At 49.6% G+C, this 17439-nt stretch overlaps 1 pseudogene; it reads left to right on the top strand.

The window, feature by feature from the left end:
* Nucleotides 1-7811: 7811 nt before the first annotated feature.
* On the top strand, nucleotides 7812-17051 carry LOC104462350 (annotated as a pseudogene).
* Nucleotides 17052-17439: the final 388 nt, after the last annotated feature.

Raw genomic sequence — 17439 nt, 5'->3', positions numbered from 1 at the left:
GGAGACGGTGTCAAATGCTTTACTGAAAATGCTTTACTGTGCTAAAGCCCAGCCTCCATAGGGTCATTGTGGAATGTCAGTCTGTTGAAGCTCTCTTGAATGGCAGTAATAGCACAGAATGGTCTTGAACCCATACCACCTCTGGCTGTTCTCCAGTTGGAAAGAGGTTGTAGTTGTATTGGCTGCTACTAAGGACGGATGGGGTAAGAAGGCTGCTTGTCCTGGCTGCTTTTTTCTGGTTTTTATGGAATAAGTCTGGCTTCTAGTGCTATTAGAGGTGCTACTCAGGTTTTACTGATTTGTGAAGTAGCCCTCTTAATGTTCAACTTGGACAAACAATTGTTAATTTTCATCCAAGTTGTAGGCTTATCCCATACTGACTATGTATTTAGCTGTTTACTTCAGTTCATGTCTGTGATGTGACTGCGATGCTTATGCTTGGGCTCTTGAACCCTTTGCCTGCAAGGGAAGGGAGCTGCCTGCTGGGAATTGTAGGCATGCTGCTGAGTGGTGGATCAGGTCAGGTTGAGGTAAGGGTAGTGGGCAACCATCCCAAAGCATGGCATCGCCTGTTCCCAGGCCTCGTGGGGGTGCCATGAAATGTTTCATGGGGATGTCTTCAGCTATCTTTGGTGTGCAGTGTGCCATACTTGAGCTCTTGCCTGCTGTCCAAGGAGGTAATGGTAGTCCTCCTTTTTTTAGAGCCTGTAATCCTAAACAAGTTTTCAGACCTTTTTGGTGTTGAGTGTCCCGTGCTTTGCTGTTTCCCTTAGCAGTTGGTCCACTGCAGCCATTTCTGCACAGGCATAACTGTAGATGTGAGCATTGTAATAGCTGCTTCTGCAAAAGTGGAGAGAAGGCACGGTGGTAGTGAGCAAGCTTGATACTGAGAAGATCTACTTGAGAGCAGCCCTGAGGAGAAGGACTTGGGGGTCCTGGTGGATGAGAAGCTGAACCTGAGCCAGCAGTGTGCCCTTGCAGCCCAGAAGGTCAACTATGTCCTGGACTGCATTAAAAAAGGGGTGGCCAGCAGGGAGAGGGACGTGATTCTCCCCCTCTACTCTGCTCTTGTGAGACCCCATCTGGAGTACTGTGTCCAGGCCTGGGGTCCCCAGCACAAGAAAGACGTGGAGCTCTTGGAATGGGTCCAGAGGAGGGCCATGAAGATGATCAAAGGGCTGGAGCACTTCTCCCATGAGGAGAGGTTGAGGGAACTGGGCTTGTTTAGCTTGGAGAAGAGAAGGCTCCGGGGAGACCTCACTGTGGCCTTCCAGTACTTGAAGGGAGCCTATAAACAGGAGGGGGAGTGACTGTTTACAGGGGTTGATAGTGACAGGATGAGGGGGAATGGTTTTAAACTAAGACAGGGGAGGTTTGGGTTGGATATGAGGTGGAGATTTTTCACTCAGAGGGTGGTGAGGTACTGGAACAGGTTGCCCAGAGAAGTTGTGGATGCCCCGTCCCTGGAGGGATTCAAGGCCAGGCTGGATGGCGCCCTGGGCAGCTGCTCTAGTGGTTGGCAACCCTGCCCACAGCAGGGTGGTTGAAACTAGATGGATCTTTAAGGTCCTTTTCAACCCAGGCTATTCTATGAAGATAATGATGTTCTTCAAAGATACCTGGGGAAGGAGGACACTCTCAGTGGGAAAAACACAGACACAAGTTCAGGGTTCTGGAGATACTTTTAACTTAGTTCAATAGAAGTTTATCAGATGGTGTCGTGGACACTTTCTACTGTGGTTTCTCCTGGACAACGCTAACAATAAAGTTTACAAGGGTGCTGCTTCCTCTTTGCAATTTGTTATTAGAATTGGGAGCTCTCTCAACTGACAAGTTCAAGCCACATCTTTTATCTCCTTTTAAAACTAGTTTCTACCTGTGCTTACCATCCATAGTACCCTTTGAGTTTCCTCAGTGCTTCAATGAGTTCATTGTAACATTTTTGGTTCTTTTAAAATGCCTCCTTGCTGTTGACAGGCTGTTCATGCTACAGCACAGTGAAGCTGACTGCATGGAAAATCAGCTTGCAGGAATCTCCAAGTCTACTTTTGGCAGCAATGATGCTTCTTCTAGGCAGTGGATCTTGGAATCAAACTGTCATATTTTAATTGGTTGTCCTTCCCAATACTGATATATGCACAAAATCCCCATTGCTAATGTCTTTTCAGTTCACTGTTTTGTCGCTGGTAGTGCCTGGTATCGTTTAATAAGAAGCTAAAGGCAGCTGAACTGGCGTTTTGTATTTTGATGAGGAAGAACCGAGCAATGAAAGAAAGGCTTTAAATGTGGTTTGTTCATCCCTTGTAAATGAATATAGGTATTTATGCAAACAATTAGCAGCACATGCAAGTAAGATGCTGGAAGTAGTGTGTGGAGTGGCAGCCTGTCCCCCAGAGATGGACGCTGTAGGAACACCTGGGGTCTCTGCAGAGCATTTTGATTGAGAACACCACAGTGCAGCTTAGTACTCCTGATCTTCCATGTTATCAGGAAGATAATTCCCTGAATTTCTCAGTTAACCTTGTAAATATTAATTTCCTCCAGAGCCTGTTTTGTTTTGCATTATGACAGTTTGGGAAGTACCACTTGACCTGTGTAGCACATTGGAAAAATGATACTGGACTAAATACAGCTTTCTGAAAGCATCCTCTGAGAAGAATGTGGCAGTCTAAATGCTGACTTCTTGAGTGTCTCTTGGTATCTTCTCTGTATCTTCTGTGTACAGACAAATGCTTCAAGGCTTTGAAGTGTCAGACTAAAATGCCGTGCATACTGCCAGAAATAACTTTGACTTTTTAGACTCTTCCAGGTTCCCTGTTCTGGGAAACCTTGCGAAGTCTTTATTCAGCTCATGCATTAAATGTTACTGCAAAGCTGGAGAGGACAAGAAGCAAGCTGCTTTGTTCCCTTATTGAGTCAAAGCAAGGTAAAACTTCAAGATGAAGCACTATTTAAATCATCCCACTTGGTAGCAAGTGTGTTTGTGTGTGGGGGGCTTTCCAATGCTGATGGCTGATAAACTGACCAGGTGTAAGGCATCTCTAGGCTAGCGTGAATACCAGCGAGGCCACTAGCTTATTCTTGAGTATCTGTTAATTCATAGTCACATGTACTTTATCACCACTAGAGGTTCCTCCAAGTCATGCTTTGGGTACATGTCTGTGTCAGGAAGCAGCTCATGCTTGAAGTAGTATGCAAATACCTGAATTTGTCAAGAGTAACAGCGCTTTACAAGCCATGTTTAATTTTTTTTATTCAAGATAATTAAGTAATCTTCTTGAAGATATGGTTGAACCTGAATCATCAGTTTGAAATAGCTACTGATCATTAAGGGCCCTTCCAACCCAAAAGCTTCTGAGGAGCAGCTTTTGCTGCTGCTGCACTTTAAATCCATGTTAAGTAGAGGCTTGTAGTGTTACTTGATAATAACTGGAAAAAATAAGCATGAAAACATTTGTAGTAATGACTGGATGAATAATTTTAGCATCAACACATTTTATCCCTGCATAGGTAAGGCTATAATTAGGAACACAGGTTATTTTTAGGGCTTAAGCACTTCCATGTATGTCTGAGGTAGGTTTTCTCTGACAGGGCTGTACTGGAGCTCGTGTTATTAAAACATTGCCAACTTTTGCTGCAAACTGATGACTACTCCATAGTATTTTGACAGAGTATAGGCATCTTACTTTGGGTGCAGTGTGTCTGAGTACAGGCTCTGATTAAACAGCTGTTTTGCCAATCGACAGGGATAGCACAGAGGACACAGGCACCAAAAAAATGTAAACTTATTTTTACTTATGTCCAAAGTGACAAAGTAATAAGGAAAACAGCACAGAAAAAATCAAGCAAGATAAGGTAAAGCAGCAAGGCAACAAGCAAACTACTATAGCAAGCACAAAAATAAGGTAATGCACCTATTCATTACTACATAGAGTTAGTGATAGTGATTAAGAAAGATCCATCACCAATTGCCCTATATTACCATCATCCAGATCCGCAGACACTGGGGAGCCCGTTTACGGCGAAGGATTTAGAGAACTCATCCCGGCAATTGGGAAATCTCTATACAGTGCGTCCACCGTATAGAGGAGGCTTCCAAATTTCCCTGCAAACGGTCCCTGGTTTTATACAGTTAAATAAACAATTTTATATCTTAAGCTGCGAAAAACATCTGGTGTAGTTTTTTTGCTTTCTGCTAACTTTTTCCCGCGTTTGGCCAGAGCCCGAGAAAAGGCTAAGAAGAAGTAAAGGTGTCTTGTTGATTTTAAACAACGCCCGTCGCCACCCTGCTACCTTCTGTCATGTAGAGGTCTGTTTGACGGTTTGAGATAGGTTTATCTTTCTTTGGCAAGTGGGGCTACAGTTACACAACTTATTACTTTACAGCAAGCGTTAACAGCAATTCTCTATAAGCGTTACAACAAAAGCTTTTATAAATTGGCATATATTCATAAGGTTATACATTGCATATGTGACCAATATTAGACATATTAGGTATATTGTTAGGTTATGAGGTTCACCTAGAGGTCACCTTTGGTTCAGGGCCTCACTGCTCAGGCCCTAGTATTTCAACAGCATAACAACATTAAGACTAGACTTTCCGGAATTAATCTTAGAAGGCAGGAGAGAGTACCATGGGATCATGGCTAGCATGCAAATAAGGATGAATTTTCTATTCAGTGCCATTCCTGGGTTTTAGTAGCCTCAGCTTATTCCATAACGCAAGCAGGTCAGTCCTGGTGCTCAGGTCTGAGGTTTTTGGAGATGTATGGGTATTATTTTTCTCTTAATAGAGTAAGAGGTAACCCAGTTCACAGCTGACTGTGTGGATGCTGTGATTTTTGAGCATGGCAATATGCTGGAGCACTGTACTGGAGCTATTGTAGACAAAGTGTGAATTTCTGTAGATGAAGTATCAGTGGTCTCTGTAGTCACAGATACTTAGATGTGATTATCCTATTACTTAGAAAGTGGAGGAGCTTTTAGATGAGTCTTTACAGGAACACAACATGATCTGTTTCTGTGGAGCATTCCAAATAGAAAGATGCTTTGTCACCCTTGGCATACGCAGTTCCACCAGGATTGCTAGTGCTACCAGTCTGTAATTGTGAGAGCTGAACAGCCAGTACAGAGCCTAGCTGTCCTGTGACTTGTTTGTCCACCTGGATTAACTTTTGAAAGCCCACAGCCATGGAAAGGTTGTCACTGCAGTGTCTGATGTTCTTGCTGACATTGTTTATGTACCAGATATCCACTAGTTGGAGGCTTGCTGGAGAGTGTGGAGAGGATGTGAAGGGAACCTTGCAGGACAGCAGATGAACAAGACAGGAGTATCTGCACCCAGGCCTGAGGAGTAGAGGGCTGTGGGGTTTCAGGTGTTCTTGCTTTTTTTTGAAGGATGTTAAAAAGTTAAATATGGTGAAGACAACACCAGGAGATTCACCTGAGGGCTAGAGCAAATACACTTTGCAGGGAGAAGCTGAGAGTTCATCATGTTCAGCCTTTCAGAGAGAAGATGACAGGGTACAAATACCAGTGTGGGGAGAAGACGACAAGCTCTTGAATTTCCAGGAGAAAGGCATGTCGAGCCAAAGGGCTTTTAGCCTTGAGCCAGACAAATACAAATGAGAAGCCCAGGCATGAGGATTCACACTTGCTCAGGACAGTGCTGGCTATCCTGGGGCAAGTGGGCTGGTGGGCTCAGCAGGGAGGTGTCTCTCTGGGGAGAGCAAAAATGCCAATGCAAAGAGCTGGAAGATTTTTCTCAGTGCCCATCGTATGCGTGTGCTGCTGTTCCAGAGCGTGCTCTGTCACGTCCTCCTTCGAAAGGAACATCCACTTCAGTGGGAAGAGAGATGCTAGCAGGAGTGATTTGCTAGCCTGGGGCTCAGCCTGGTTGAGCCTGTGCTGCACTAGTCATGTTGTGTGGCACCCTTGAGCTCCAGGGATGCGGAGCCAAGCCAGAGAAATTAATTGTGCAGCACCTTTATGGCTGGGAAACCTGCCTCCCCTCCCTTATATAATGGCAGTGCCTAGGGGCATGTCACCTCTTCCTGACTGCGGAGCTGTGTGGTGTGAAGCAGCCTCCTGAGCCAGGGGACAGGCACTACCCCAGCACAGGGCATGGGCAGCCCTCAGTCCCCCGGTGTGAAGGACAGGATGTATTTGCAGAGGAGAGACACTTCTCTAATCCCACAAAGGGATGAGAAATACACTTAAACCCCCCATCCAAGCCCAAACCAAGAATTTCAACCAACCCAGCAGGTCTAGCTGATTTATCTCCTTCTTCTTCTTATTTTTTTTTTTTTTCCTTTAAGTGCAATGCTGGTGAGCATTGCCAGGACACTCAGATCCTTCCCATGGCACCAGAACACATGTGCAGCTTCAGAAATGCAGATTTTTTCCCTAGAGTGAGATATTTTCATTTACCTGATATCTTACAAGCAAAAGAAATTAGGAGGGTTTAGTAACATTCTGCCTAGCTCGTCCAGTAACAGTGTAAAGCTGTTCCTTCCAGAGCCATTTCCAAGCTCGACTTGATTATAGTGCATTTTTCTGTTTTTTTTTTCATATATGTGAAAATACCATCCCATTCGTTCTGCTGCCCTACCCTCCTCTTTGTTTGCAGTCATCAACATCATGTTCTTCACATATATATGAGATACATATATGCTTCTTTCACAACTACTTGCTGTCCAAAAAGTAGTGAAAGCTGTCAAAGGATTTGGTAAAAGAGTGCAATGAAATACCCCGCTACTCCTAATATTCTGGTGATTAATAAATAACATTCAAGTCTGGGGCTCTCAGAACACAGGACGTGCAAATATATATAACCTGTGCCACTCGCAGCTGTTCTCATCGTTGGAGGAATTTCCAAAGGCTTTGGCAAAGCAGGAGGAAACAAGAGGCTTCTCACTTATTGACTGTATTTTGTGGGCATCTGGTTGGCAATGTGGTGGGCGGTATTTTATTGACATTGAAGATGGCTGCAGAGCACGACCCAAGACTTCAAGGCTCTCTGCTGACACTGGCTTCACAGGAGACTCTTTGCCTATAGAGGAATGGTAACATTTTGCAAAGCCCTTGGTGTGAACATGGTATTACTTCCATTCAGAGGATGCACAGTAATATAGGGTAATGGATGGTTTGAAGACTTGGAGGCTGTTTTGGGGTCAATGGATTTGTCTTTTCTATAGACACAGATGTGAGAGCAGCCCAAAAGATGGAAAGGTGCTGCCATCCATTGGGATGACTCTGGATCTACCTCCTGGCAGTGCTTTCACCATCCTGCTCTCAGGGTGTTGTCTTATAGTCAGAATCTTAGCCAGTTTTCTCTTGTCTTATAGGTCAAATCTTAGGCAGTTTTGTTCACCTTGAAGTTAAGTAGGTCCGTTAGCTCAACTTGTGACATAGTGACTTGCATTTAAGCATTTCATTGTGTATTTAGCCAGATGGCTAGCCTTGAGAATGCTTTCTCACAAGTCTTGAAAATCGTTAGTTGAGGAATTTGCAGGCTGTTACCCCTCTAGATCTCCCTCCCCTTGCTACCCAGGCTTGCTCTAACAGGGTTTGAGACAAAGTTGCACCCTATGTGGCTGCATGGCTCTGCTCTGTCTCCTGTGTTCCTAGAGCCTGGTGAACCAGCAGCCTGGCTGATTTGGAGCTCCCTGGGGCTACAGCCACATGGCTGAGATAAGGCTGAGATAGGGCTACCCGTGGGGCTAGGGAGAGCAGTGGGTGGTGTAGTGCCTGGGGCTGAGCCAGGCTCTACAGGCAGGTGAGGTGGGATTGGCCCATCTCTCTCTTTCCAGGACATCTGCCAGGACAAAGATAACCTGAATCAGTGTTACCACCAGAAGATAGCTCTGTACTGGTGCACATCACCCAGCACTTCTCTGAGAAGAAGCTCTTCAGCAGTGTGAAGTTTGCCTATGTGAACAGCAACCATCTCAAGCCCATCCTGCTCCTGAGGCCTCAAGGGAGCACTTGGGTCAGGGTGTGAGTGGTACTGGTATCAGGTGGGGCATGGTGGTGGTGGTCTCCTATGTAACAGGCCCTTTGGAGACAGGACAGTCTGGGCTGTTGTCACAACTGGTGATAAAGTTTGGAGCTTCAATGCTCCCAGTTTTTCTCTCCCTCCACACAGTTTAGTCCTCAGAGTCTCTTCCTCTCCCAATCCACCTCTGCACCTTGGCTGGGCTCCCCAGCCTTGGTCTTGCTGGCTGGCCCACCCTCTAAGTACTTCAGAGAGTAAAGTGGACCTTACAGAAACGTATCTGTGTCTAGCACTGTCCTTCCTCCCTGCTATCCCCACCTCTGCTCCCTGCCATCCTCTTGCCTTCACCAGGCAGCTGTGCACAGCCTGGCTCTTTTGTGAGATGATGTGGCATGTGTGAGCTGCTGGGTGCTGCTTGTTTTTCCAGACCCCAGGTGACAACAGGTTTGGGTCTGGGACAGGCAGTGGCATGGCAAGGCCAGTGCAGGCAGGAGAGTGCTGGGGTACCAGACTGGCCAGTGGGGATGAAGATGGGATTGGACATGAGCACTGTGACCTCAGGGTTATTGTTGGCTCTGAGATGTGGTCACTGTCTGCTCTGAGATTATTTCCATTGCTGCTGAGTTTTGCTGGGAAGGGGCTTTTTTCCTTTCCACAAGCTGGGGATGCTCCCTGTTTTCTCAAGTTAATCTGTGACATCTCTTCCTGCGGCACATCTACCCCCTGGTACTTACTGGCAAGGATGAGAAGATGGTCACTGTGTGACTCCATGTATGTCCTGCCCTGGGTCTCTTCAAAGCCGGTCACTTCTATCCTAGCAAGAACGTCTGGACAGCCTGGTTCATGGAGCAGAGCACTCCTAAGGAAGGTAGGGCCTGGGCCTGGGGGAACATGAGCCTGCTTGTTTCACCCATTGCCTGGAGGTGGGTTTGCTGCAGCCCTTTTCTGTGAACAGGGAGTTTGTTGTTGTTTCCAACATGCTGTCATCTCCCCACACAGGAGCCACCGAGCGCCTGACACCGCACTACAACAACTCCATCCTCTGTGACACAGTGCTGCTCTCTGCCTAGCACAGCCACCAACTTCCCAGGCATGAAGGACGGCCTGGCCCTTCTCAAAGTTTGGCTGAACCAGCAGCTGCTCAGCAAGCTGTGTTCTGCACCAGGGGACAGCAGGCTCTGCTCACCTGGCTAACATGCCTTTGGCCTGCTCTCCATTCCTAGGGGTGGGAAGGTGGTGGTTTGGTCCTGGTGGGTGGTGTGGTGAGCTTATGACTCTAATTTGAGCTGTGTTAGGTTTCAAGGAGCTCCATCCTACCCTGGTGGTTGCGATGAGTCTGTACTGGACAGTTGTGCTTTTTTGAGATCCCTGTAATGATGCAATGTGGTTTGGTTGTTTTTTTTAATTCATCCCATTTCCAAAAGAACTTTGAGGTGTTGCCTTCCTGCCAGGGGATCGACATCTCTGCTCATTGTACAGGGCTTCGCAAAGCCCTGGCGGGCTTGGGGGCTGCCCTGCTGGTGATAACAGAGCCCAGAAGCAGTCATGTGGGGTGGGCTCTGGGACTCGTGGTGCCTTGTTGAGTTCTTGTTGACTCAGCTCTGTTTTCACAGAGCTTGGGGTACTTCAGCAGCTTCTTGGTCTCCATGCTGGTTGCTTCCCCTGCCGATGAAACTCAAGATTGTAAAGATGATGAGTGGATACCAGGTGCTGAAGAGCACCCTGCAGTTCCTGGGTGAGTTTGCAGGGGTCCCTCTGTGCAGGCAAGGGCTGATGTCAGCAGACTCTGCATGAAGCCTGAACACAGTAGGGAGAAGGGGGTATTGTGGCTTTTCTCGCTCTGATGCTGAGACCCTGTAGACAGGAAGGAATGAGACAACAGAGCAGGGCTGGATGGAGAAGCTGTCAGAGGAGTGGGGAGGTTCGGTCACAAAGTGGCGGCCAGCATTGCATTGTAGCACTGTTCATGTTGCGAGACTATGATGGTATTTGGCACATAGCTGTACCACTGTCATCAGTTGGGGAGATGTGGATGGTGATGTGACTTGTTCCTTCCTGTCTGCCTGCAGCTGCCACTGACCTGAGTATGATGGGGATCAGCCTAGCAAAGGATGTGGATCCCTCCCGGGTAAGCAGCACTCAGAGGGAGTCTTTGTGCCTGTGTCTGGCTGTGCTGCCAGTACCACCTGGGCAGGGATGTGCCTGTTATACGGACGTGGGAAGGTGACGAGGTGGTGGTGCCCTGATGTCTGCGCTGTGGCACTAAGGATGATGTTTACTCTTCCAGACTGTCCTGGACGATTTCCACCAGGTTTTTGAAGTGGTCTTTTTGAATCCTTCCAGGCAGCTGAACCTCTGCACTGATATGACTGCCAGCAGATACCACCAGGTACAAAGCAGGTTGTGATGGCATTCTGAGGTGCTGTCTTACGAGTGCACTGAGGCAGGCAGAGGGTGGGTAGATGTCTTGGAGGAGGATGTTGTATTGTGGGGAGGGGGTTCAATGTCCATTTTTAAGCTTTTAATGTCTTTCTCCAGCTCTGAGGCTTAGAAGTGACTTTTAAGACTTGGATGTACTGCTGCCTTACCTGTCTTGCTTGAATGATGGAGGAAAGTTGTTTTCATCTTTGTGGGCACCTTTGGGTGAAGCCAAGCAGCTGTTCAGCTGAAGTAACTGTTTTAGAGCAGAAAAAAAACACCTAACCACCTTGATGGCAGGGATATCAAGGAGGGGCTGTCTGTCCAGCAGCAACAGCTGTTGGTGACTTGGCTTCATGCTGAGGACAGAAGGCTGTCTGGGAGCAGGGTCTGCTGGTGACCATGGAGCTGGTGTGGCTGTGGTTGATGCATTGGAGACCGCTGCTGGAGGGATTTGCTTTCCTTCTCCCTTCCCGTTCTTGCTCTTGCTGTGTCTTGTCTCCATGCTCAGGTCCAGTTCGAAGCCAAGTGCTCCATGGAAATTTTGGATGATGGGATGGTGGTTGGCTTTCAGGTGCTGCTCATGACTGTGAAGCCCATGCTTGAAGCCTTTGACCATGTCTTCCAGTGAGTCTCACTGTCCTAGTGGGGTAATACTGAAGGACGTGTTCAGAGAGGAGTGGGCTGCTTCTGGCTTTGGACTGGGTGGATTTGGACCTGCCTGGTGGGCGGTGGCCCTGCTAGCTCTAAAATGAACACTGGTACCTCTTGCATTTGGCCATTTTGCTTCTACTGTCTGTATGGCCTCGCAGGATGTGGAGGGCAATGCTTTGGCCTTTGGGAATGATGACTGTCCCAAGGACCAGCATCTCCTTTGGTGCATCCTGAGATGCCAAAGTGCGGTGTTTGTTCTTTTAGCTCCCATCTGGGGCCAGGACACTCAGCTCCCCACTTTATCCATTCTCTAGTGTATCTCTCTCAGAAAGGATTTGGTGGCAGAGGTGGGTGACCAGCTTCTCTCCTTCTGCTGTAGCCTGAAGCATGTCTCCAAGCTGCAGGGTGCCTGTGAGAAGATGCAGCTGCTGAATGAGCCAGTGGATCAGGGTGGGAACTACATGGCCGCAGCTCTTCCCTTTATTGTCTCACTGCTGGCTGGGAGAACACTGCTTGTGAATCACTCCTTGCCCCAGCCCCCCAAGGTAATGCAGCTTGACAATGACACTGCATCCTTTGCAGCACGGGGGGTCTTGTGTGTCCCTGGTAGCACTGCTGGGCATGGGCAGGGTATCTTCACTTGCTGGGGGAGGAGATGGGCCTGTCCTCTTTGTGGGGGATACAGAACCTGAGGCCCTGCACTGGGTTCTGGGGTGCAGCTGGGAGGCTTGATCTAAGCAGAAGTCCTGGCCCAGTAATGGGGCAAGATGAAGACAACTGTTTTTTTTCATTGGGGAGACCTGTTAAATGAGGCTTTCCCTGTCCATGTTCATTGAGGTACCCGAGAGCACATAGTGGGAGGTTCATCTAGCAGCCCAATATCCCAGCAGCTGCTGCTCCAGCAACTACATTTCTCCTTGTGCCTCATGTTGCTCATTTTCTCACAGTGGCCAATTGATGCTGAGCCCCCAGAACACAAGGATGTCGGGCCCCTGACGTTTGGGCTCCTGTTTGTCTCTGAGTTTGCTGCCAGCATGCTGGAGAAGGGACCACAAGCTGATCACCCTGAGGTAAGGGCAGCCCTGCTTGTGCCGAGTAGAGTGGAGCAGAGCTGGTGCCATGCTCTGGCTGCAGATGGCTGCAGGACTGGCTGATGGTCATGGGAGTGGTTCGTCTGGCCTCAGTGGTGATCTGTATCCCTGTCTTGGCTTGGCCAATGTACCTCTGCAGGCCCTGGACTTCTGGACCTTCTGTGGTGAGAAGTTGGAGCTGTGGCAGTTCCAGAATGGCAGTATCTGCAAGGTGGTGGTGTGGGAGGCCGACACCGCCTGCCAGAAATGTCTCATTCCTGAGCAAATTCTCAGGCACCTGATGGGGCTGTAAGTCATGCCGAGCAGCAGCCAAGGCTGGGGGACCTATAGCTGTGTGGGGGTCACTGCCTCTCTCCTGGCTTGTGCCATGTCCCTGGTAACCACATTAGGAGCTTCATGCTTTGGGGGATGTTGTGAGTCGTTTTGCCTTTCTGAAATCTGGAAGTCATTTTAGTAGTCCTGATGCTGCAAACTGCTTCCCCAGAGAAGACGGGGAGGGCAAACACATGGTGCCGTAGCTTCTGCTGACAGTAATGCTAAGGGCAAGCAGGCAGCATGGTCCTGGCCTTTCATGCAGATGGGCTGTTGGGACACTCATTGTTGGCAGAGCTGGAAGAGAAGCTGTCTGGACCTTGAAGGAGGTTTCATGAAATCCTCTGAGACCCTGTAGTGGTTCACGAGGTTGGGTCTCCCTACAGCATTGGAAAGCCTCCCTGTAACAGTTTATACCTTCTGCCAAAACTGAGACCCTCTCACACAGAACAAAGGGGTTGTCTGGGACTCTATCCTGAGTTGAGGAGGGGTCTTGTGAGGAAAGGCTTTGGTGGATTTGCGTTTGAATCCTGTGAAGCTGCACAAGTTGCTGGGCCGCTTGGGGTGGATAACTTGGGCATGGGAGAAAGACAGAGACTGTTCTTCTTACCATAACCTTTTTATATGGAGGAATTTCTCATTCTACGACTGACACTTGCCTGTGCGCACAGCATGCAGTGTCAGGATGGATGGAGTGGTGCATTGGAGCTCTAACGTTCTGTTGTCTTCTTCCATGTAGCCACCTGGACATTTGTGAATCCTCCATCTGCTACATGGGAGCCCTGCTGTAGTCTGGGACTGGGCAAGAGGTGTGGTTGCTCCACCAGTGGGGCTGTGAGTTTCTTGAAGGGGAGGGCTGTAGGGAGGTCATTTTAGCTTTGTTGCCCTGAGGCAGCAGGGTGGTTCCCAAGAGCAGGAAGTGGGGGGTTAAGGAAAATTCCTGCCTGCGGGTGCTTCAATGGGCAGCATGGCACTCTGCTTGGATCTGCAGATCCTTTTGTGCCAACCAAGGCTTAGCTGCTGAAGTCCTCTTCATCTGGCAGCCCTAACACAGCAAATTTTCCCTGCAAGCATCCCACTGGCCTCCTGTCTCTCTTGTGTCCACTATGTCCACATCATCTGAGGATATGTCACTGTCCCACTGTGCTCTTCTGGCTGCACCTTTCAGGTCCTGCATCCTTCAGGACCTGGGCCAGATGCTTCTGTGCCTTCATCTGCTATGTCCAGCTGGGAAACCCAGGATAAGGATCTTTACTGTTATGATGCAAGGTGCTAGATTATGCCCACCAAGTGCTACTTAGTGCTCCAGCTGAACATACAACTGAAACAAAAAACCATCCCTTGAGATGGAAAGCATGTGTCTCAGAGGCTGAGAAATGTCCCCCTTCCTACTTATGCTCTCCAGCTTGTGAAAGTAAAGCCCGGAGGTGAGCCATGAGCATTTTGGCACCACTTTGCTGGTCTTTGGTAAAACCAGCTTTTTACCTGGTTGGTAGATGGAGGAGGAAGTTGTTTCCTTTTCCCTTTTTAAGAGCAAAGGGTAGCAAATCCGATCAAAATAATCTCCTGTGCTAGAACCAGTTGTGGTCTGGGCAGAGCTGCATGTCATATTTGGGATGAGATGAGCCTGCTATGTGGTGAGGCAGCAAAAGCTGTGGGCGCCATGTCCCCACAAGCTAGCCTGGGGTGAGCAGGGCTGATAAACCAAACACTGAGAGGAGATGCACTTTCCTGGAACCTGAGGGGCCTTTAGGAGTTTGGTTGTTGCCAATGCTTGAGGAACTAAGGAGAAATTTGCAGTTGTGCATGGGGTGGTGGGTGGGACTGTGTCTCTGCTCCTCCAGCTGTTTGCGTGCAGGCAGCCCTGGGAGTCTGTGGTGATCGAGGAACATGGGGGACGATGGAAGATGGGGACGGTTGCAGCCAGCTGTAGAGAGATGCAGGACAGGGGGTTTGTCGTTCATGGTGCACCCTGCAGAGGGTGCTGCTGCTCTGCCATAAAGCCCAGGCTGCCTGGATGCATGTGGCTCAGTTCAGCTGCGTTTGAGCTGAGCAGTTTGGTGTCAGTGATGTCTCCTCCTCATTCAGGCTCCTCTGCTGTGCTTTGGGAAGATGAAAGCAGCAAGGGCAGCAGCAATTCTCCCTTTGGGCTCCTATGATGCTCTGGATATTTTCTGTCTTTGCTTTTGCCATGCTTCACAGCTCTGCCTTAGCTAAGGATGTTGTCAAGTGCAGACTTCTGTTAAAAGAAAACTCTGTTGGCATCACAGTAACTGGCAGGGAGGCAGTAGCAGAGCTCTCACCTTGCTAGTATGTGATCTCTTTACTCCCAAATCACTCTTAGCTTCTCCTTTCCTTGGGCGAATGCTGGCAGTACTACTCTTGGCGCTGCCTTAGTGTCTTGCACAGGAAATCATTTCACTTGCCACTTGTAACACAGCCTCTACGATGCCTGTGGCTGCTGGAGAGCTGCAGACAGTCTTGCCCTTGTCTTCCCTCTCTCTTACCTCACCTTTCTGCTGAGTGCTCTTGCCAAAAGCTGCTCCCTGGGATGGAGGTGCTGGCTCCTCAGAGATTGGCTGCAATGCCAGCCCAAGAGGAGGGTGATGTGGGCACCCATGCAGGAGCAGGAGAGGTGAATGGAGAGGCTCCCTGTGTCCCTGCAGGTGTTGGGGATGGATGAGGAGGCCATGGTCAGTGTTGTCTGCACCTATGATGACCTGAGCCACAACCTTTGGAACCTGAAGGGGCTGCTGCTGACAGTGATGTCTGTCCAAGGTGTCCATTCAGCCCTTCGGTACACGGACATAAGCGTCCCTAGGCATGGCCCACACGTGGGGTTCTGCGGGAAGGTGGGGGGATGCCATGGGGTGAGGGGAGACAGAGATAATTAGTCACTCTCTGCTTTTGTGGCTCCTGAGAGCCCTTGGGGCAATACAGTGCTGCTTCTTTGCTGTCCTGTCGCCTGGGCTGGCTTGTGCACAAGTTGGATAAGCCCTCTGTGTCAGAGGGCTTTGCTAGGGCAGGGGGTATGGGGTGAGGAGGTGCGCAGTGCCCCGTGCCCCGTGGTTTCTGCTGCCTGTTCTCGGTCCCTGAGTGGCTGTTCTTTCCCAGGTCTTCCCTTCTATTCCCATGAAGCTAATTTATTCCTTCCATAACAGAATCAAGACCAAGCACTTGCTGCTTTCCTCGGAGGAGAAGCCCTGCCCAGCCTGTATAGCCCCTTTGAAAAGTAAGTGGGGAGAGATGTGAGTGGGAGATAATGTGGCAGCGAGGCAGAGGCAGGCAGCGAAGCTGGCTCTGTTACTGCTGTGCTGGAGTGCCACAGGTGGGAGCAGAGCCCTGGCTCTGCCTCCTCTCCTGCTGTAACCTCTAGTCCCAGCCACCCCCGTCCAACACCTCATTTCTGTGTGGAGCTCACTGCCCTTCTGCTGTCCCTGTGCCCCCAGACATCTGCCACGTGGAGGGCAGTGCCAGTGGCCCCAGGACAAAGAAGCTATCAAGCGCATCGAGGCAGCTTTCCACCTGCAGCTGGCTGAGCTCCTCCAGCAGGACTACCAGCTGGTTTGCAGACCTGTGGTCACCCACACTGATGTGTACAAGGTAGGGGGGTGACAGGGACCTTCTCCAGACCTGACTTATTACCGAGGAGGCAGGCAGGGGATCATGGGAGCAGTCCCACTGGACAAAACCAGGATTTGGATGGTGGGCCTAGGAAAGAGCATGGTGAGACTGCACTGATGCCAGGATGCTGCTGCTGTGTCTCCAAGGTGCAGCATAGCATGCCAGCCTGCTTATGTTACCACCAGCCCTGACCTCACCTTCTGCTCCTGTCTCAGGATGGCTATGTTTTCCATCTCCAAGTAGCCCACCACTGGGACCCCTGATCTTGGAAGTGGTCACCCCAGAAGGGATGCTGAAGTACCAGGACACAGAGGAGTCTTGGCAGCTGGAGCTGGAGACATTGCATCTGCCCTATCTAACCAGCTCACTGCATGGGTAGGTGAGGCGGGCGGTGTCTGGGAGTCCAGGACATGGGATGTGGCTGGAAACCAGTGTAGAGGTGCCAGTGGATGCTGGAGGGTGATGGTGGGAAGAGGAGCTCACTGTGGGAAGTGGTCCTTCAGCCCACCTTGTGAGAGGCTCTGCAGGAGGATGGAGGGACGAATGTGGGTGAGGGTGGCACTAGTTGTCCCTGTTGTCATATCCAAGGTCAATGGTATGGGGAGACAAATCCCAAAGAGCATCATGGTTAGAGAGGAGCTTGTGGCAGCATTTCCCCTTCGTTCCCCCAAAATCTCAACACCCGCAGAGAGTGCCTTGTGCTTGTGAGGTTGCACAAATTTCTGTCAGATTTTTGCCCCTCTCCTCTCTTGCCGAATGCCAGAAGCCCATTGTGGGTCCTGGGATGTGTGGGTTGAGCAGAGATTTGTCCCCTCCTTGCAGGCAGCAAGCAGCACTCGCCACCTGGCCAAGCACTGGGTCAGTGTCCAGCTCCTGAGTGACAACATCTCTGAGGTGTGTGTGTACCTCTTTGTGGCATTTCTTTTCCTCCACCCAGCCCCCTTCACGCCAGCCAGGTGAGGATGAAGAGCGTGGGCTGGCCCAATGGGGTTTTAGTGCTGGTTTTTTCCTTACCTGGGATGGAGGAAGGATGGGATGCTGCTAGGGCAGGAGGTGCTGGGAGGTTGCATGGCAGGCATCGTGAGGTTCCTGTGCTGCCTAAATGCTGTCCCAAGCCCTGTTAGGAGTCCTTGGCCAGAGGAGATGGAGATGCTTGGTGCTACGGGGCTGTGGCTTCCCCTACCCTGTGTGCTGCAGAGAAAGGGGAGAAGTAGGTGATGAATCATGGAATCATAGAAAGGTTAGGGTTGGAAAGGACCTTAAAGATCGCGTTTCAACCCCCCTACCATGGACAGAGGTAGTGAGAGGTAGAGGGATCTAACGACAGAAAAGCCAGCAACAAAT

The sequence above is a fragment of the Pterocles gutturalis genome, unplaced genomic scaffold (genome assembly GCF_000699245.1).
Source record: "Pterocles gutturalis isolate BGI_N339 unplaced genomic scaffold, ASM69924v1 scaffold13932, whole genome shotgun sequence".
Lineage (NCBI taxonomy): Eukaryota > Metazoa > Chordata > Aves > Pterocliformes > Pteroclidae > Pterocles > Pterocles gutturalis.
This window is presented reverse-complemented; position numbering and strand designations above follow the sequence as displayed.